Source organism: Protopterus annectens, chromosome 12.part0, assembly GCF_019279795.1.
Source record: "Protopterus annectens isolate FY-2018-M chromosome 12.part0, PAN1.0, whole genome shotgun sequence".
NCBI classification, from domain to species: domain Eukaryota; kingdom Metazoa; phylum Chordata; order Ceratodontiformes; family Protopteridae; genus Protopterus; species Protopterus annectens.
In genome coordinates, this window is record NC_056746.1 from 1,410,595,445 (window position 1) to 1,410,619,183 (window position 23,739).

Sequence of the window (23,739 nt, forward strand, 5' to 3'; positions counted from 1 at the left end):
TCCCCCCAGTACACGACAACATGTTGCAAGTATTGCATACTGCCCATACTCCTTAATAAATATGTAAAAAACACCTGTGATGTTAGTGTATTAGTTAGCACAGCAGGCTAAGTCAGCAGATTCTTATGTCATGAGTGCATGGTTCAAATCCCTTTTTACCCCATGTATTTGTTTTATTTTTATTATAATTTTTAATTAAAAAAATCCTGGTGCTGTTAAGATACATGACTGAAGAGTAATCCCTGGTGGCTAGTCTTCCCCCCACCCCCAATCCCCAAATGTTTATAATGCCAGTAAAACATGAAAATTAGAAGTAATCACTGTTGGCTTGTGCCCCCCCCCCCGATTCTGTACTGTTATAAGTGCCATTAAAGCATGAGAATTTACAGTAATCTCTGGTGGCTAGTGTTCCCTTCTCACCCAACATTGTACATTCTGCTTACTAGTCAAGGGGGTGTGTGGAGGTATGACACCTACATTTATCCATCCCCACAAACCTACAGCTCCTTACTCACTGGATCACACTCACACAATTATTCATTCACACACACAAACCTACACATGCTTCTAGCTGTCCCCCTCTCTAACTCTCCAAATGCTATCTCCCAGGCAGGCACCCACTCATACATGCACCCACTCATGCAGCCCCTTGCATGCACTCAAGCACACACCTCCCAATCCTACACTAATTTCCCCAGCAATTACATCTACCATGATGGATAAATATGGCCCTTGTATCAGTTGCCACATAGACCCCTGCCCTTTGACAGTTTCAGGGAGACAACATATGGTTAATTAGCATATGTCCCTCCCCTGAATTGCCTCATTAGCATGTAGCACAGCTGAAGAGACAGCCTGACATGGCCAGTCTTTGTACAATAGCACCACATTAGGACAATCTTTGAATTCACAAAGGTATCTGATACACCTTATGGAAATCTTTATTAATTCTGGTCCCGTGTGTAGGCCTTGATACACTACTTCTGTTAAATAAAGAGACAGAAAGCCATATTATGTTTTATATTGGCCCTTTTTCTCAAAGATTGAATTCAGATGGCTTTTTCAATGAACATATCAGCTGCTTGGAATAAACAGTGTTAAAGCAATTATATTTAAAACAGCAGCAAAATTCAGAAGATTCTAGGCATTTTGGTTAGCAATTGTAGATATGGTCTGATAGGGAAAGATAGAAATAATGTTGTATTAAGGCAAAAATGTAGCACATCTAAAAGGTAAGCAGCACTCTGTTGTACAAAACACTGTCAGCATCTTTAAAAGAAGTGAATTCCAGCCTTGTGACTTTCCATCAAGGGACCCTATTCTGAGCAGTTTGCTCCCTACAGATGTGTACACTTAGCTGGATGTTCATCAGAGTATGCATAGTAGATCTTAATGCTGCATTTTAGTGAAATACAGATAAAGGTGATCATCTCTGAAAGGCAATGATGCCATGGGCCCACACAGGAGACACATGAATGGAACTCAGTGCCTGATGCTGTACAAATCTCTTTGCTTCTTTACATGTCAAACTTTGTGTCTCATGAGTATTCAGATGCTGTGGGTTGATGCTGAAAAACATCAAATATGCTCTAGAAAGTTAGCTCATGGTTATATTTAATGCTTAGGATTTAGTATTTTATTTGTCTAGATGGGGAAAGCCAGCACTGAAAACAAACTATTATGAGAAAAGATTAATTTGCAAATCGGTTACTGTGAAAGGCTTGTTGAGGGCAGTGCTTGACGGTATGTGTGGGCAAAGGAGAACAGGTACAATTTAAAGTTTAATAATAAAAGCTGGCAGATGGCAAGCCATGCAGATAAGTATGTAGGAAAACCACAAATGATGAGAGAAAGCAACCTGCAATACAACTGTTAAAATAATTACTTACATACAGGTTTTGAACAGCATAATATACATGAAAGCAGGGGTGATAAGGATCTGAGAGCGGCTGTTTAAATGTATGGTAAAAGGAGGTAGCTTGAAGTAATAGAAAGGCCATGGAAGACAGAATGGACACAAAAAATAAACCCTAACTCAGTAAATTAATTCAACCCAGGGCAAGAATGAAGTGTGTCAAGGTAATGCTTTGCTAATTCCCTGGAGATGTTACACTGCTGAGTAACATGACCAGCAGGTTCTCGAGAGGGATTAATTTCTTGTACACTCTATTTTCTGAAAGCAATATATTTATGGGAAGAGACAGAATTATTTCAATATTTATGAAAAAGTATCATTTTTTGCCCATTATATGAATGCTCATTATAATAACATCAGAAAAATAATATGCCTGATATGCAGTTGATTAAAAATAAGATCCCATTGGAAATGAGATGCTGCGGTTCATTTGTGCTACTCAGCTGTTAATTGCGACAGAAGAGAATTTATACATACCTGCACCTTCATAAGATCAGTTTTGGAAAAGAACTGTCAAGAAATATGGTGTCCATTTCTTTTAAACTAAAAGCTATGAACAAAAGGCCCTGTGCTGTCTTCTGCTGCCAGCCCGTTGCAGTGTATCATGATATGCTGATGGGTTTTCTATTTTTGCAGTGTAGCCTTCTTCACTTTTGCTTGGGGCATTGCACTTTTCAGATTCCTGGACAGAGCCACCTGAATGCAGAGATGCATCTTTCTTAGGCCAGTCATATCTGAAGGTGACAGAAAGAGATGCTACATACCTAATGAGGGGGTTTGCTTTTCTTCCTGCTCCCCAAGTGCTGTAGTGCATAATCTGGTTCTCAGGGAGTTAATGCACCTGCCATTTTGATGCTGACAAGCAGTTTTTCAGAGAAACAAAAACCAAACGATTGCACTCTGGAGACTTCCCAAGTCCTGCCAATAACTAGCAGGTACCAGCACGTGAAAATCTGACTACAATATGATTGATGGTGGTTATTTGCAGCTCTGCACTGCTCAAGCTTTCTCCCTGTGCCCCCTCCCTTACATATTCCTCTTCTAAAAAAAAAAAAAAAAAAAAAAAAAAAAACTTCAGACATTTCAAAATTTGGATGATGAGGAATGATTAATTTTGTGTAATATTGTGTAAGCTGCACTGTTTCTGTGTTATTCCTTTGACATTTCTCACAAGAACAAAAAAAAATGTAAATGTCTTAGTGCTGAAATGTAGGCCAGCTTGTTTAAACTGTTCGTAGATGTATGGTGTTCTTATGACAACAGTCAAATCTTATAAAATTTATATATGGAGACTGAGAGAGATGCAAATTTATAACAGTAGAAATTATTATAAGTATCTGTCTGCAGAAACTATGTCATAACAGACTAAAGATGTATGGCATTCTACTCTGCAAAAGAATACTATGTTGTATTCCTCTCTGCATTTAGGGAAAAATGCCATGTATAATGTATTTTAACACAACTGTTGGAAAAGAAATCCTGATTTCTAATCCCACCACAGCCATTTACTATCTGGTACAGATATCTTTGCTACTGATATGGACATATTAAAAAACTGGAAAAATCATATTTGAAGTGATTTACCCTCCCATAATCTGGATGAAAACAAAGCATATCTTCTAGTTTGTCTATCTGAAAACTGTATCCACTGAAGTAAATGTGCAGCTGTCTGCTGTGACAAATTATTTTGGCCTAGGCGAATACCTGCCATTAATTGTGGAGTATTCTTATAATAGAGATTAAGAAATATAATTTGATTAAACTTTAAGGGAGGTATATTCAATCTGATGCAACAGAAATCAGTGCAATTCAACCTGCTCAGATATAATTTGCATCTGAGAAAGGAGCCTGAGGTATGCGGCTTTAATCTCACAGTGGCTGGAATACTTCCATTTTTTTTCAGAGGACAGTAGTACAACTGCTACTGGATTACCAATGGACCTGTGGGATATTCTTTGCTGTGACATGCTGTAGGCACAAAGTAAAAGTACCAGTGCTGCATTCTTACCTTTTTCATTTTATTTGATGCTGTGAATTGCTAATGTATGGAGCGTTTAGCAGAAATATAAGAAGTCCTATAACACATAAACTTTGTGAAATATACAACCAATCAAGCAATGGCAATTGACTTTGACAGTGGCTGAAAATGGCAACTCAATTACTCCTTAATCCCATCTAATCTACATCAATAAATCAAATTCCTACATCTGCACTTAATGTGGGTCTCAGGATTTATCTACATATTAAATAATACATTCTTTATGTTGAGATAAATCATACAGAATTAAAAAAATCTAATTAACTAAAAGATGATATACTAGATTATGCAACTTTAGAATTTCAATTGAGTCATAACATTGTTGAATTGTTATAGTGTATAGTATATGTGCAGCAAAACTCATTAAAACTGTTCAGCTTTACTGCATAGAGAAATAATGCCCTGACTATAATTCATATCACCTAGGTTTATTTAGTGACCTAGGTGCTAGTAAGTTTGGCAATGTGGGATGGGAGTGGTGAGAAAATGCCTGTTCACCTCTTTCAGGTAGGAAGATGTAGCAGTGTTCTGGGGGTGAGAAGGATCATATAATCCAGTGGTGATACTAGAGCAAAAATAAGTGGTGACTGCTATAGTAGGTGGGTGGGCAAAAAGTATTGTGTCAATCCAGAGGTGAGGGCAATTTCCTCACTAAACCACTCTGCACACACCCACAAATATGTAGCCCATGGTTAATGTTCAAAGAAAAAAGTCATCTCATGAACAATGTCCACTGCAAGCAAGTTTCTTCCTCCCACCATGATGGTTCTCAATTCACTTCCCACCCCAGCATGTCATCATGGGGACTAGTAGCGCATGGTTCAAGAGGTCAGGAGTTAAGGTAGACAGGGAAAAAAACAAGAAGAGTACTGCCACAAGAATGTACCCTGATATTTTTGGTAAGACATTGAGCTGACCTTTCAAGATTTTAATAAATTTCAGGTTTTAGTATTCCAGTTACACTTTCATGAAGTTCACTAAAATACTATTACAAATTGTGTTTATTATTGGATTATATTTGTTTTTAAACAGTAGTTAAAATTCTTACTTAGTATGGATCTGTCACCCCATTGATTTCTGCTTGTCTCTCAATTTCTATCAGAATATATACAACTTGGAAAAATGCATCACTTCATTTATAACATCCAAAATCTTATCTTTTTAAATTTTTTTTAGTCTTACAAGTCACTATAATTTTTCCTGTTCTACTTTATCTTGTTGGCCGCTGATTTGGCATGTATTACAACCCAGTAACACCTCAACACACAAGATTCTTCCATATCAGACTCTGTACATTTTGGCCCACCTTCCTTTGACAGAAAACGAAGGACCAAGTAATGCCACGTATTTAGTCAATTTCCATATGACATAAATTAAACAGAGTGAAATGAATTAAATCATTACATGTGCAGCTGCCCATAGGTAACCAGCTCTGTCCACTTTTGTCACCTTGTAGTTTTATATTTGCCTGTAAATATTTAGATGATTCCTGGAGATCTGTCTCAGCGAGATCACATTTCTTCCAAAGTTCTTAGCACATCCCATGCTGCTTCAGAGTAGGTGAGAATAAGTAAGGAAGTTGAGTGAGAAGGGTTCCTGTGTAAGGGCCCTAGGGGCTTGCATCCCACAGCACCCAGGTCTTTACTTTTTAACTGTTGCCTTGGTAATGGGACGAGGTATTGTTGAAGAGCATCTTGATTTTATATGCCATGTCCGTGGATGTGGGAAGACAGCTAAGCTATGAAATCACTAACAGCAAATCAGCCATTTACTGACTGTGCTGAAATGAGATTGAAGGGCTCAGCCTCCACAGGTAGCCCCCGTGCCCAGCTTATTCATGTGTGCTAACCCTAATCTTACACATTGTTACAAAAACATTTTTAATAGTACAGTTACAAAGGTGACACTTGATCTCAGTTTTGTGGCTGGAAGTATTCATTGTTTTGTGATTCACTGTTTTTTGTTCTAGCATTTGTGATTCTTACTTTTAAGTTTTCTAAATTTCATGATATAATCATATATATATATATATATATATATATATATATATATATGTGTGTGTGTGTGTGTGTGTGTGTGTATGCACGCGTGCATGCATATATGTATAGATAGATAAATAACTCACTAAAGTGTTTATTAGTTTCTGCTTAGTGAAATAATGCTCTTGAATCTGTCCACGCTGAATGATACAGTATCAGTGTGGAAAATTACAAGGTAGATAAGACCTAAGGCCTATAATTCTCATCTATATTGTGCATGCAAATACTCAGCATACTAGGGATGGAATATCCCCAGGTAAGGGAGTTTTAATAAGGAGTCTCCATTAGATCAACTAAAACATCTGAGTGAGTTGTCTAGTAAATACAGCAATCATATAATAAGTTTAATTAAGAAACATATCTTTGCTCTCATTAAAGCATTATAGAACATAATTTTACAAAACAGTACTTTGTTTATTTTTAGCCAGACTAGAACACCTAAGAATAACAACCCTTTTCATATTTGATCCAGGAGCCTTGTCCTGCTCAGATTAAATCACAATAGGCTATAGCTTGTTATTTATGTTTTACTTACTTACATAGTTATTTAGTTTTTCAAACTCGGCCTTGGAGCACTGTCTGTTTAAGCATAAAAGTGACTAATTCACAGTCACACAGTAGGCAAACAGAGACTGAGGGGTCAAACCCTGGATTATAAGAAACCAGTAACTAACAGCTCATAACCTTAATCCTCTTCGACATCTGCCAGACTGTATTGAGTTAGGTGACCTTAGCATTATCCTTTTACTGCCACTATAACCTATTCCTTTGTAGAATAGATCAGATGGAGAATAGCACACTTTTAAAGCAGTTTGCTGAAAACCAGAGAAGTGGTAATGGGCAGCTGTTTAGTTGGCAGATTGATTTGTGCGTATTTGTAAATGAGAGTGATTATATATGATTTTCAGTAGAATGATGCAATAACACAATTTAAAAAAAAAGATATAATTTCCTAGTATGAGGAAGATGTTGTATGTATGGTATTTGTTTTGGAGGTTCACTGCCCAGGTCATCGTAGTAGACGAATATTCCAAATCCATTAACATCGAGTAATTTAAGTCAGCAACAGAACTAACACAGAAATGGAGTAGATGAGATATGGAAGTGTAGCAAGCAGTATGAATCAGGAAGAAAGGAAGTCAGGCAGGACTGGTGTATGAAAGGTCACAGAATTTAGTGATGGCAAAGGCATTACTTCTACTTTGCTAACCAGCAAAACTGTACACTTTTCTATGGTGTTTCTTTCTTCATCGTCTTTGTATGATCATAGAGTTAGTGTATATAAGAAAGGGGATGTGAGAGACAGAGCTAATTTATGGCCAAATGGGGCCATAAGCAGGGCAATGAACTGTGCTCCCTCCCCGTACAGCCATACTAACATCCTTTTACTTGGCTGTCTCTTCTCAATTACCATAAAGTACTGTTTAGACCTGTCAGTGTACAAATTATTTCATGTTTTTTTTTTTTTACTTCTATAATGATCATAGAGATTTGAGTTTAATTTAAAACTGCTATTTCAAATTGTAGAGTAAAGCACTGGCAGCCAAACTTAGCATGAGCAACAGTAAAAAACTCTTCTTTTGATGCTCACATTTATTGAAAATGCATCTGGCAATCCAAACTGCAAGACTTGCCGGGATTCTTAGTCAGACAGCATATAGTGAAACACTAATTAGTGAATATGGGAAGGGCACAGGAATTCAAAAGAGAAATGTGTAATGCATTTGCTAACAGCTTGGGACAGCCCACTGGATGTAAGTGTCCCTTTTCAGCAATGGCCTAGGAGCACTGTCTGGTGAAGTGATTTGGTCAGAGTCACACTGAAGGCAATTAAAGTCTAAAGGTAACCTAATCTTACTCACCCAGACAGAATGTTGAAACCCAACACAGTCCAAAAACAAACAAACAAAAAAAGAGATAAATTAACAACACATTCACAGTTAAAATATTAGCATTAAACTTCATGCTCTACAATTTATTCACAGCCAATAATAAACAGACTAGCAACAATCAACAAAATATGAGTGAATCTTTCATACTGACTAATGTCGCCAAAATGGACATGGGTAGCTACCAGTGATAAGCAGATTGAGAACCCGGCCTACTCTGACCTATGCCAGGGACCCATACTAACGGTGGGAGGTGTGTATGTGCCCCTGTTGGCCAGTGTGTGCCCACCATAAAGCCCAACAGCCCTGGGTTAATAAACTACTATCTGGCCGGTGTCTAGTCACCCAGCTTGGGTACCTGGGATAGCTCTGTTGAGCGAAAGCTGGATGTAAAACCAATCAACCTGCCAAACATGAACTGAGAATTACTACACTTAATGCAAGTTTACTGACACGATGGAGACTGGACATCCTATGTATCCACAAGACAATAAGGAAGGGCAGTACAGCAAAGTCACTTGGCTTGTTATCCAAAGTCAACTACTCAGGGGATGACAGACTAGAAATGGTGTGAAAATTGTGGTGAGACAGAGGCTTCAGAAGGTAGTGAGGGATATCATCAGAATTAGTGACAGATTCATTGCAGTCAGACTCCAATGTAATGATAGGGCAGTATTCATAATGTCAGCCTATGCCCCACAGCAGGGTTGTGATAGTGTGGAAATGAGTCCATTCAGACAGCAGTTGGGAGACCTACTAGATAAAGCAGGACAACATGAATTGATATTGATAATGGTTAACTTGAATGCACATATCAGGACAGACAAAACAGGATATGAGGACTGCCTGGGTCCACATGGGTGGGGCAACAAGAATAAAGAAGGAGAGGCCATTCTAGACTTCTGTCTGACAAATGGCTTGACAGTAGCTAACACATGTTTCAGAACGAGAGACAGTCACACAGTCACATACAAGAGCAGCCAACATGCAGCTCAGGTAGACTTCCTTCTAGTAAGGAAAGGCCACAGGCATAACATCAGTGATTGCAAAGTCTTCCAGTGAAACAGTGAGCCCACAGCATAAACCACTGGTTGCCACAATCAGCTGCAAGAAGTGGTCAGAGAAGGTTCTAAAGACAACAGAGACCAGGCTGAAGACCTGAAGTTGACTGGAAAGAAAGTACAATAGTTCAAGGAGTTACCCAGGGCTCTAGCACCCCATGAAGAGGAGGTAATAGGTGGAGTTGAAGAAGAATGCCAGTGTCTCCAAACAGCATGGGTGAGAACTACCGAACTGATATGTGGCCAAACCAGGTACAGAAATAAGGTTCATAAGGAAATCTGGTGGTGGAATGAAGAAGTCGAGGAAGTCATCAAAAGAAAGAAGGAGTACAGGAAAAAGTGGGAGACAGAAAAGACCGACCAGGTTAGGAAGGAATACTGGTTGGCTAACAAAGAGGCTAAGAAAGTAATTGCAATAGCTAAGAACAGGACATCGAAGACACTCTACCAGATTCTGGAAAGTGACTCAGTAGGTGGCACAAAGTAACTATATCAGGTTGCAAGGCAAAAACAGAAAGATAAAGAAGATAGTCAGACACCCCTCATAAGGGATGCCAGCAACAACTTGGTCATCAGTCCACAGGGCATCAAAGGCAGGTGGAAGGAGTAGTTCCAGCAGCTTCTTGAATAAAGAAATCCCCACAGAAAATGTACTGTCTCAGAAACAGTCTATGATGAGAGAAGAGGAGCCCACCTTAGAAGAAGTAAGAACAGCACTAAGGAAAATGAAATCAGGTAAAGTGGCAGGATCAGATGAGGTCACAGCAGATATAATAAAGATGCTGGGTATGATAGGGAAAAATGGCTCCTGAGGGTACTCATAGCAGTGTGGAGACAAAGGCGTATTCCAGATGAGTGGAGAATAAACATACTTGTGCCACTGCACAAGAACAAAGGGGACACCCACAACTGTGGGTAGTACAGAGGCATCAAACTCCTGTCACATTGCATGAAAGATCTGCAGAGGGTGACTGATAAATGGGTATGCAGAGTAGTAGAATGTAAGATGGAAGATGAGTGATTTAGATTCAGATCAGGATGCAGCACAACTGACCTGATGTTTGCAGTAAGACAAATAGTTGAGAAGAAGCTAGAGATGAGGAAAGAGTCCAACTGGGCATTCCTAGACTTGGAGAAAGCATATGACAAGGTCCCAAGAAAGCTGATTTGGGCAGTACTGCAGTGGTTCAAATTTCCAGAAATATTGGTAGAATTAGTGCAGACTATGTACAAGGACCCAATGACTCAAGTACAAGCAGTGTTCAGTCTCACAGAGGGGTTCCCAGTGGGAGTGACTGTGCACCAGGGTTCAGCTCTGAGCTCACTGATATTCATATTGGTGATGGACTACATTAGTAAACAGGTCAGAGGGGACAGATCAACAAAGTTGCTATTTGCAGATGATGTGGCATTACAGGCAGACTCTGAGCAAGAACTTCAGCAAAACAGGGGAATGGATGCAAAACTGAAGGCACATTGGATGAAACTAAACACAGATAAAAGAGTGGTAATGGCAGCAAATTTGGGAAATCAGAAGAAGCTGAGAACTGAGATAGAAAGGAGGATAGTGGAACAGATAAATAGTTTAAAGTATCTAGGAGGGGTGGTTGAAGATAATAGAAGTCTGAATGAAGAGATCAAAGCTAGAATCAGAGTGGCTGCAGCCAACTGACAGAGTCTCAAGTGTAGTCTATGACAGAAGAATGCCAAGAATGCCAAAGAAGCTTAAAAGTAAGGTGTACAAGCCAGTGGTGTGACCAGTATTACTATATGGTACAGAAACCTGGGCAGTAAAGGCAGAGCAGATGTGGAAGCTAGACGTGATGGAAATGAATTCCCTGAGAAGGGTTGTAGGATACACCCTGTGGAACAGACAAACAAATGAGGACATAAGAGCAGAAGACAAAGTAACTTCAGTTGCAGAAAGATCAAAGAGAACAGATTATGGTGGTTCAGACACATGGGCAGAAAAGCAGAAGACAATCTGGTGAAGAAGATTTGGGATAGACAGGAAGAAATTAAGAGGAAATGAATACATCCAGCAAAGAGGTGGATGGATTGTATGAAAGAAGATCTGCAACAGTCTGGCATGAATGTCAAAGAAGGCAGGAATGTGGCATTGAATTGAGAGAAATGGCGGCAGTTAACATGATACCCTGACCCATGTAGAAAAATGGGAAAAGGGGGCTAATGATGATGATGATGATATCAACAATCAACAAAACAAGGAAAAAGAACATGGCTTATTTGAGGATATTCCTGTTTACAGCAAACAAACAGTTCCTTCCTATTTACCATAACTACAGTGTATTGCAGGAACCAAATATTTGTACATACACAGATGCGCATACACAAAACCTTGAATTATAGCCACTTACATGAATGCACAACTCAGGTATCTGCTTGAGAACAACGGAAGGAATACATTTATAAATAATGGGCCAGAAATGTATCTTAACTCACTGGTGTCAAAAAAGCATACCGCAGAACTGATTCCAACCCCCCTCTGCCCTCTCAGCTTTTTTTTCCATATCAATTTCTTAGGTCAAATCTGAATGAAAGACCCAAAAATATGTAACAGATTTTAAATGTCTCATTATCAAGCATTTTCTGAAGGGTACAAAGCCTGAAATTTATGCATGTCATTATTTAAAGCCACACATTTTTCAAATACACAAAAATACCTCAACTTATTTGCTTAGTAATTCTGGACAAGGCCAAAAATAATGAGGGGGCAAATGTTAAATTTTAAATAATATTTCCCTTTATCTATTTGCTAACCAGGTAAATGCACTGAACAAAGTGCATCTTTTAAAGGATGATCCAGAAGTACTATCTAAGTGACATGCTCAAAGGCACACAGTAGGCAAATGTATAGGGAAAGATTCACACCCCGTATTTTGTACTACAAGAAGCAGTGTGTGAGTAACTCAGAGCCTTAAGTGCTAGATAACGCCAGTTAACTTGAATTGCATTTTCTGAACAACATCTATGAAACTCTAATGACTAACAATATTGACTGACTGTTACCCTCAGTGGTTTGTCAGAAAAGGAAGAAATTAAAGAAGGTCTGGCAGTTAGCTCATAGATTTATTGGTATATACTAAGCTAATGATGACCAGAGCATTGTGATTACCTTTTAGCTTTGTTGTTGTTACCTTTATAAGCCTAGCTGTGCAACCCATCCCTATTTTGTTCCTATCTATCATGGGTGTTTATTAGGAGGGGAAATGTTAGGATGTTTGCAGAGGTTATATGGCAGGGGGCATGTTGGCTTTGGCATTACAGTCTGCCTCTGTCTAACAGAGATATGGGGGCCAGACTGGAGTGAATTCTACATCCATTGGTCAGGGTTATGCTTAAACAGGCTTAGGTATGGACTCTGCTTTACAAGGATGACAAGCACGCTTCCCAAATGTACAGAATTTTGCAGAGTGTTCAGATTTCTGACTCATATTTTTGTTCTGTTCTTCATAAAATTTGTGGTTTATAATGATAAACATGTGAGTTTTAGATTTCATATCCTCAGTTATGTAGGGATTTATTCCCAGTTCAGTTAGTTTGACACCTATATCCGAGTGGGGTATTGTATCAAATGCCTTAGCCAGGTCCAGGTAGGCAGTATGCATCATTTTCCCCTCACCCATTGCCTTGTTGAACTTCTCAAAGAAGCCCACCAGGTTTAGTAGAAATGACCTTCCCTTGACAAAGCCAAACTGGGTTAGGTCCAATGTCTGAAGGTTGCCTATACATACAATAAATACATGCAAACATTTCAGACATGGGCAATAATTCCCTTCTAGCCAGGCAATATGCCAAACAGTATTTCTTTGGTGATCATTTTCATAATAATTTGTCCCTTGGCTTTGCATATTAGACTAGTCAGACTAATAGGTTTGTAGTTTCTGGCCTCAGTTGATAGACCAACCTTGTGAAGTGAGATAACTGTTGCAGTCCTCCATATTCATAGTACAAAGCCTGTTTTGAGGTTATAGTTGAAAAGTGACTCACGTGGTCCTGACAGGACATGTTTCAAGCTATTTAGGAGGCATCCTGGAGTACTGTCAGGGCTCTCTGAAACACTGTTTTTGGCCTTAGTGAGTGCTGTCAGGACCTCCTCTCTGTTAAAAGGTGTGTGTGTGGTATGCTAGTAAGTATTTCATGGGAGGAGTAAAGTTTGAGCTGAATTTGTCAGCCAGCAAATTCGCTATGTAATTCTTCTCAGTGAAAGTTGCATCATTGACCAGCAGTTCAGCACACTGATGGGTGCTGCCTTTGAGGTTACAGATATAGCTGTAGAAAGCCTGGTGGTTGTCTTTAGCCTGCAAGGCTATCTTGACCTCATAACTGGCATTGTTGGACTTAATTTGTTCAACTGCATTTGTCTACTGTGATACTTTGAGCAAGTCACTTAACCAGGCAATGCTCTTAGGACTTGAATAAAAATACATATTTTCTGAGCAATAACTATGATGTTGTAACAATTGGTGTTACTGACTAATTGTAATCCTAAATACCTTACCTAATTTTTCTTTTTTTCCTCAAAAATTTTTTATTTTTCAAATACAGTTGAATAAATTCCATAGTATTTGTATATAACATCTTAATAACTATGTACGCTATTTACATCAGCCTGACACTATAACAGAGCTCAATATATACAATTACTTTATAAGTAAAACAATCCAGTTATCAGAGTGTATCTGTTCAGTTATTGTAAAGTGTCAATCAATGATAAGACTTTTTTCCATGGAATATTAATAAATGGCTTAGGATGAATCCTTAATTCTTTAATTTTAATTTCCAACAATGCTGTGGTCTTCAGTAGGCTGTAGAAGTCTTCCAAAGTCAGTATTGTGTTTGTATTCCATCTTCTTGGTATACACTTCCTTGAGATTGCAAGTATTGTCCATACTAGATACATATTTGACTCATTCAAATGAGGACCTTCATACATATTTAATAATACTAGAGCTTTAGATAAGTTAAACGATTCATTAAATAAAGCTTGTAAAAAGTTTTTAATACCATTCCGAAATGGCTTAATTTTAACACAGTCGAAAAAAATGTGATTCCAATCTGCAGTGTGTATTTGCTCATACCTCCAATATATTCCCTTTGTGGAAAATTAATTTTAGTAATTCTATTTGGATTTAAGAATGTTCTGTGCAAGCATTTCCATTTAAAAACTTTCCAGTATTATGTAAAGGATGTATGTTTTATTGATGATAAAATATTTGATTTAATTTCTTCAGTTAGCTGTAACGAGTGTCCTTTTGTTATACAATTTCAATATGAGGATTTGGGTGTTGTTTTATAATTTATTAATATCTTGTAAAATTTCAAAATACTATTTCCCATGTCATAATCATTATATATGATTTCATATAGGTATTTTGTAAGTTTAGGTATTTCTTTAAATGAAGAATTACTAATTATTCTGCATAAATCTTGCAAATGCATCAGAATGCTTTGCATAGTTAGCCAATCTTGTTGTGGAATTGTGTATGTTGTTTCTATTGTTTGCATATCCAGAACTTTTAGTTCTTTGATACATTGAAACCAACAAACAAATTCTTTCTGTTCCCAGGAATTAATTATTTCTCTGTATATTTTATGTGGATAGCTCTTTGTAACTATGAATGGTGGTAGAAGATCAAACCAGATTTTTAAATCTATATTTGCATTAATAATTTTCCTAAATGAGTCAATGTAATAATTAATCATACGAGTTTTAGTGGGCTTAGTTATGTTATATTGCATACTAATACATAATATGCGTTTATATCACATTATCGAAAGCCAATAACGTCGAACACCAGTTAATCGAACCTAAATAATCTAAAGCACACAATATCAAACATTCAGAACAGTGAATTTTTTCCCAGGGAAAGAATTTGCTATTCCAAAACACATTCACACAACACAGGCACACCAAAAAAACAGCAATCCACACACTTACACTTAAAATCATACATCTAACCCTACACTAAACTATACAAACACTACTATCTATCCACTTACCTTAACCCAACCCTAACCCTAAACACTGTCACTATCACACACTCACCTCACCAGTGCCCTAACCCTAACTCACGTAACCCGTGCCCTAAACCTAACGTCCACACAATCACACACTTACCTAAACCCCCGTAACTTTCCACCACAGTGCTTAAAATAACGAAGCCACAGAAATGGACAACCGAATTCTTTCCCTAGGAAAGAATTCGATGTTCTGCAGCTTCGCTATTTTTAGCGTTCGATGCATAGTGTTCGACATTGTGGCATTCAACGTTATCGGCTTTTGATAATGTGATATGAACCCCATAATATGTGCCATGGCAAATTGTTTTTATCTATTTGAAATTTCTTTTGTAAATCAAATTCATTTATTGATATTACAGTTAGTAATTGATTCCAATTTCCAGAATAATTTGGACTTATCCAGTCTGAGATTGTTTTAGATATTGATGCTTTTTTATATGTTTCTATATCAGGAAAGTTTAATCCTCCCTGTTTCCATGGTCTGTTATATATTAAAACTATTCTGTTTCTTTTGGGAAACCATAAAAAGTTTATTAGGCATGAGGTTATTTCTTTGAGTATATTCCTTTCTGGTAGCAGTTGTATTGCCAAGGCTATATATAGAATCTTGGGTAGTAAAACCATTTTTATTAACTGTAGTTTGCTATTTTGATCCACTTTTCCACAGAGAATTTAATTGCATTGATGATATTACTGTAGCTTTTTTAGACTAATTCATTATTATCCTTGTATAACTCAATTCCTAGATATGTTAGGGTAGATTTGTTTTCCTATAGTGTGATTCCCCTTCATCTGCAATTCTTTTTTTTTATTTAAAAATAAAAATTTTGATTCTGATTTATTGAAATGGAGTCCTGTAAAATGTGTCAATTAAAATATTTAATTCTTCTAATGTCTCTTTTGTATTGGATAATTTTAATAATATGTCATCAGCAAAGAGCATTACTTTAGAATTGTATTGTTCATAAACATCTACTCTTTTGATTTTTGTATTGTTACATATTGAATCTGCCAATATTTCAATAGCGAAAGCAAATAGAATCGGTGACATGGGACATCCTTGTTTAGTGCCCTTTGTTATATGTATAGATTCAGAGGTGAAAGGACCTAGCTTAACATATGCTAAATTAGTTGTATATATATTCTTTAGTAGATGAACAAAGGAAGGAGGAAATTCAAATAACACCAGAATTTTGAATAAATAGTCCCAATTTAGGGAATCAAAGGCTTTCTCTATATCTAAGCCAGTTAGGAGTGTTTCTTTATTTTCTTTATTAACATAATCTATAAGATAAATTATCCTTTTAATATTGTCATGTGTGTGTCTATTATATATAAATCTAGTTTGATCATTATTTATTGTTTTGATAGTGGTATTTTTATTCTGTTAGTTAATATTGTCATAAATATCTTATAGTCATTATTTAATAATGATATAGGTCTATATGAAGCACAGAGGTTTGGGGATTTGTTTTCCTTTAGGATTGGTGTGATTAAGGAATAGCTCCAAAAGGGTGGTATTAAACTTGTGACTGAATTTCTAATAGAGTTTTATGGAAGAGGGATAGTATCTTTGAAGGAAAAAAGTTTATATATTTCCATAATTATGCCATCTATACCTGGAGCTTTATTATTTTTACCCTATTTTATTGTATCTGTAATTTCTTTGTAGGATATGGATGCTTGCAGATCTAGTTTTAATTTTTCTGGTATTTTTTATATTAGAACATTTTTCATCTAGATTTAATTGAAAGATATGTATATTTTCTTTTTGGAAATGTTCCATATAATGATTTCTATAGGCATCAATAATGTCACCTATATCTGAGACATTTTTCCCTTTCTTTTCATGGAAGATACTTTTAATGTTATTAGCTTTTGATTGTATTTTGATTCTTGTGGATAAATTATGTAGATATTTGGGTGAAGTGGCCAAGGTATTACTTTTTAGTTTTTCTAAAGCTAAACTAGTTTTATGTGTTAGAATTTCATTGTATTTAGTGTTTACTACTTCTACTTTCTTTTTCATCTCCAAATGATTTTGATTTTTTCAGCATTTACTGACAAAAATTTAGAATGTAGATCTAATAATTCAGAATCCCATTCTCTGATTTTTTTTATACCAAGTTAGGGTTTTACCATATATATAAGCTTTTAATGAGTCCCATATCATTATTTTATTTATCTCTATGGTATAATTAATATCGAAGAAGAACTGTTATTTAGATAATAACCAGGTTTTGATCTCTTTAATTTTAATTATATATGCTGGAATTCTGGAGTTAAAGATTAATGGTTTGTACCCATTTTGAAATTTTAGTATCAATGAATTGTGGTCTAAAAAGGAGCAGGGAGTTATTGAGAAATTAATGATTTTAGAGTGTAAGTCATAGGCAGCAAATATTTTATCTAGTCTAGTTTGGGTACCAAATCTGTGATCTTGATGGGATAACAACAAAGATTTATCTTCTTTAACTTTGAAAGTATCTACAAGATGAAATGATTCTACCCACTTGTTTAAAGCTTTTGATACAGCAGATGTACACAGCGGTCTTTTATTTGTAGTTTCAGAAATATCAAATATACAGTTAAAATCTCCTCCTAATATTAGGTTGCCTTTATAATTATTGGAAATGAAATACAAGTGTTTTTTAACAGTTCCTTATCCAATGCCTGGGAACCAGTATAGATTGGCTAGGGTCCATCTTCTGTTATTATATTTAACTATTACTAATGCCATAAGGCCTTCTTTATCTTCATACTTATAAATGATTTCTGGGTTATTCACATTTGTTTTCCATAAAATTGTTACCCCTTTTGTCTTTGTCGTATAAGTGGATTGCACCAATATCATATATTCCTTAGGATTTCATTTGTAATTGTTATTTGTTTTGAAATGAGTTTCTTGAAGGAAGACAATTTGTGCTTTGTTCAGTTTTAAATATTTCAGTAGATTTGATCTCTTGGTAGGATATTTAAGCCATTGGTATTTAAAGATAATAAAGTTAAATCCATCTTAGCTTATTTAGACTATGTATTTTTTGTTTTGTTGTGACTATTGAAGATTTTCCTCTGCTAACTATAAAGTATATGTTTGAGCTTTTAAAGAAAATTATCAGTTTTATACTTTGAGTGTTTACCAAAAAAGTAATGTTTTGGTCAGGCGTACTAAAATGTTGTTGTGTCTTTCGGCTTTTCCCGGTTAGGGGTTGCCACAGTGGAACTCCGGTCCGCTAATAATTGGCAGTTGATTTTTACGTGCTGAGTTGCCGGCCCTAACGCACAACCTTCAATGAAGGTACGCCCATTCACGCATGTCTCCACAGAAGACGCTCTGGCTGAGAATCGAACGGGACAACGTCTTGCTGTGAGGCGACAACGCTACCGCAGCACCACCATCGTGGATTTGTGAAATAACACATTTAAACTAATAAATGTTAACAAAACTAAGATCCGCACTAGCCATGGAATGAAAATCATTCCTAATCTGATGGATAAACCTAAGTGCATCAGATTATCACTCATACTTTGACAATCCATAACATCTGAGCTCCATAAATTGAAGTATCATATGGAGAGTATTTGTAATAGGAATAAACATTATTTATATTATTTTGAACAGATATAGTACAATTGTAGATTAGACAGACTTCTAATACAATATAAATGTCTACTTATTGTATAAGCAATTAATATTTACATGAAAGATAGATGACAAGCAAGTCAATCATAGTAAAATAGGATGTATCATATATAAAACCTCAGTAAAAGATTATAGCACACAGTTATTTAACATATTCACCCTTATTGATGAAGTCTTTCAAAACGTATTACTTAATATAAATAGATGGTAATAATATTTATACCTAATGTTTATAATACAATGTATTTTACCAGATATATCAGAAGTTATATTTCATTGTTTGCCAGCATTTAAGTTATCACTTTGTTTGTTGCTAAATTATATAAAGCATCAAGTTTGTTTTATGTAAACATTGATGAAAGTTAGTGCATTTTAATTATCAGTGCATCCCTCTTCCTCCCATTTCCTACACATAAGGATTTTCATATCTGTCATTTCTTATTATAAAATGAGTGAAATTATAGGTTAAAAACAACAAATTCACTTATTGTGATTAATGATTAGAAGTTCCCTTTCCATATTAATAAATTGCCATTTTATGACATATACTAAAAGTTTTTAGATTTAAATGGCAACATTCTATTTTGTATAATCAGCAAAGGTTAAACTGAGTGATTATTGTCAATTTAATGCTATTTGTTCAGAATGTGATTGTATCATTCTGTGACATTCCTAGTTCAGGCTTCTGTTGTTTCCCTTGAACAACTTTGTCAGTTTGATGTCATGTATAAAATATTGGTTATCTTGGTAACAGCTTAGGTATTATTTATGGTCAAGATGTATTACAAAACCACAATTCAAGTTAAAGCAATTATATGACTTGTCATGCACATTTACTTATATGAGAAAATCATCATGCTTCCCCTTGATGTAAAATACAGTGTATGTCATTTATGAAAAGTTAAAACAGTAGTGTTATTATACACAAGCCCATGTTATTAAACTGTCTATTGTCTATTGTCAATTTAATATTATTTTTTCAGAATATGATTGTTACATTCTATGACATTTCAAGTTCAGGCTTCTATTGTTTCTCTTGAACAACTTTGTCAGTTTGATGTCATGTATAAAATATTAGTTACCATGGTAACCACTTAAGTGTTATCTATGGTCAAGATGGGTTACAAAAACTAAAATTCAAGTTAAAACAATTACATGGCTTGTTATTCATATTTATGTATATAAAAAAATCATCATGCTTCCCCTTGATGTTCAATGTAGTGTATGTCATTCATGACAAATTAAGACAGAAGTGTTATTATACACAAGTCCATGTTATTAAATCCTGTCTTTAATATCCAAATTCAGCAGATTGCTTCATCTTATATGACAATTATATATTTTATGTATAGATTTACTAAAATCATACATTACATAACTATTGTGTGTGTGTGGTTTTTTTTAGGCTGTTGCTTAGTTATTTGAGAGACCACAAGCTGTAATGTTTATTCCTATTACTACCTCCTTCCAAGCATGTTTATACAGTCCATAGACTTTAAATTATGAGACCCTTCTAGTTATTATAAGGATATTTCCATCCTTACATGCACACATATCAGTACTTCAAGCACGGGCAACAATGCCCATCCAGTTTTGCCAGAATACCATTCATTAGTTCATATGGTATGTTTCCAGGCTGTTCTTAAAATATCCAAACCAATATTTGTCCTGTTCCATTTTACCAGCCTGTTCCATGCAGTGGCCACTCTGCCAGTGAACCACTCAACACACTTTCCATTCCCAAAGATATTTCCATGAAGGACATCTGATGACTCTCTAGCACTTCATTGCAACCCCAAACATGCCTAGAATCAGCTATCCCCATATGGTCAACACGTCCAAGCAAGCTCACCTCCCAGACCACTTTAAAGGGTACTGCACAAGACCAAGTGCTCTTAGTCTTTCACAATAGCTCAGACCTCCACTCTTATGTAAGTCCTTAATGTGTTTAGACCAAATACATTTTAAATATAAAATTGTGCTTATTATTATTTATTTATTTTTTTTTTATCAAAAATCAACTTAATGGGCTAAACGAAGTGTTGGGAGACCATCAATGTGTGTCATGTGGTTTAAAACAGTATATATATATATATATATATATATATATATATTTTTTTTTTTTTTAAACCAAAACCATCCTTGCTGAGAATCATCTCGGAGGCTCCTCAGAGCCATTAAGCATTATCATCACTCTATCTCAGTTACCATAGCAATCTGGGAGCATCTGTTTCTGTTAGTGAGTCTGTGTACTTCATACCAGAGGCTTGCTTCACTTCACTGAAACTTCAAGCCTAAATTCCATCTTTTTCAGCGAGGCAGCATCCAGGAAAAGAACAGAGAGCAAACAGATCAAAAAAAAAAAAAAACCTCCCCAACAAGCCACCACAACAAGAGACAACACACTCCTCCAGACCTCCACCTATCAGTCAGCAGACGTACAAACAAACCATTCTCTGCCAAAATATCTCAAATCATAGTTCTATCCACCCCCTTCCCCTGGATCCAAGCTAAAACACCAAATGCCTCTTCCAAATACACACACATCAGTAAACCTCGATCACAAGCTGTAACCCACAGCTTCCTGGAGATAAAAATGTCAACATATAACAGCTGCCAGACACAGCTGCATCTACATACACCATGTCAGGCTTAATCAAACAGCACTTGAAGTTATGATACCTGCCATAATTGATATTAACTATGTTTAGACAGAATAATAATGACATTTGTACTAGCTGCCAGACACAGCTACATCCATGCACACCATATCAGGATTGATCAAACAGTACTCGTAGCTGTGATACCTGCCATAATTGGTATTAACTATGTTTAGACAGAATAATAATGACATTTGTACTAAGAGCTTGCTACTATTATTTATCCAGGATATACATGACATTTCTAAATCATACTTTAACTGAAGAAGGCATTAGTCTCCATGACAGCATTTTTTTTTCCAAAACACTCTACTGTTACTGCTATTATATATGATGTTAATTTGTCACATTTGAGTCTTAACTCTGATGATTGGTACCTTGCTGAATTAGTTAATTAATTACTTAAATTATTTTAAGTAAAATCAATGAAAAATGAACAAGATAAGTATTCACTGAGTTCAAGTAGGGGAATAGGAACTTTTATGTTTGTATTATATGTTGCATTGTTTGGCTTATATATAATGTAAATAGTAACCCATCTTGACCTACCTTTGTTTGTGAAGAATTATTGGACTCTTTGAACATTCTTAATAAATCATTACTGTTTCTCAGTTGTTTAAGAATGCCTCCTTTTTTTTAAATAAAAACAGATGACAAGTGATGTACCATATCAGTTGATACTTTGAGAGATGTAGTTGTAAGAGTTATTTTTTTGGGCCAGCTATCTTGGAATGAATTTTTTATTTCTTCTTTCTAGCATCAGTCCAAGGATGTTTGTTTTATTCTTTTAAGAGTAGGGGCCATCCATTCCAGTTCTTCTGGGATAGACACTATGTTGTTGTTTTTGATGAATATAGTAGCTTCTTCTAAGTCATTAAAGTTTCTCACCTCATTGGCAAAGAGTATTTTTATCTTGGCTGGAAAGGCCAGCTATGCTTTAATGCTGTTTTGTTTCAACAGTTTTATTATTGGCCAGACTTTTTTCCTTTGTTCTAGTATTCTGGAAGAATAATCATTGTCAAACCTATTCAGGCTTTGATTGCATTTTAAGGGTGATTTTCTCCAAGCAGATTTTAATATTAGTTCCTTGTGCAGAAATGAAAGAAATTTTATAACTATAGATCTAGGTGGAGTATTTGTTGAGTTAGAAGCAGGTTTCCTCAATGCTCAATGTGCCCTTTCAATTCCAAATGGAAGTCTCTCTTTCAAGTCTAAAAATTCAGGAATCCAGGTTGTTAAGCATGAAATAATGTCTTCTTCTTCAGTGTTTTCAGGCAGACCAAAGATCCTTCTGTTGTTTCTCCTTTCCCTGTTTTCTAAGTCATTTATTTTGTTAAGATGCCATGTATTCTCTTTAAGCAGAATTTTTGGGGGGAATTCTTCCTCTTCGAGTCTTCCTTCAATGTCATTTAGAGAAGTCTCTATATTTGTTATTTTTGTATGGCATTGCTGTAATAGTTCCTTAAGAGTATCAGTCTGTTTTTGAGAATTTAATTTGAGGTTTTCCAAGTCATTTTTAAAGCCATCCATCTTCAAAGATAGTTCCTGTAAGGTAGATGTCATCAATTGCAGTTCTTTTTTCAAAGCAGCATCTGGATGAGAATTTTTTGAGTTGTTCATATTCAGTGACTAAATAAATCTCCAAGTTACCTGACAGGAAAATTTTTATATATCTCCACCAAAACTATATTTATGTAGTTTAGTAGTTTATCTATAGATTTCTAATGTTTTAAACTTGAAAATAATAAAATGTTTCTATATTATTATACTAGTTTATGGAGCTCTCAAAATTCACTGCTCTCAGCCATCTAACCTCTGCCCCGTTACCTAATTTTTCTGATGGATAGTAGTCATCCTGAAGGGCTGTTTTCTAGAGAGCAATAATCTTCCTGAGTGTTTTCTGTATCCACTGGAGGATACACACACACACACATACACACACACACACACACACACACACACACACACACACACACACACGTGCACACAAACACACACACATGCACAGCTACAAAATAGAAATTTCCACTCCCCTCTTAATACAGAGAGTACAGGCATGCCTTTCTGCTGTCCAGATTTTCATAGACTATACAGACCTTTTGCCTCATGTTTTTGGTCTGTTCCTTATAAAAAAAAATTCACTGATGATTCAAGTCACCAAATAATAATATATATTTGGGTTTTAGGCTTCATATTCAACAGAAATGTATGCTAACACAAATCCTGTTATTTTAGCAACTTTCTAAGTGTCTAAAAATGATATGTAAAATCTTTCTCTATTTTTGGGCTTTTGCCCCTTCAGTTATTTTAGATTTTGTCCAGATTTCTTGCGCTAAGAGGTTGAGAGGTATGACTGCAAGCACATGTACTTCTGGACTTTGCATACTAAGAAAGTGTGTATGCGTGCTGATGCTGGAGGAAGACCTTCAAATCTCTCATTCTACCTTAC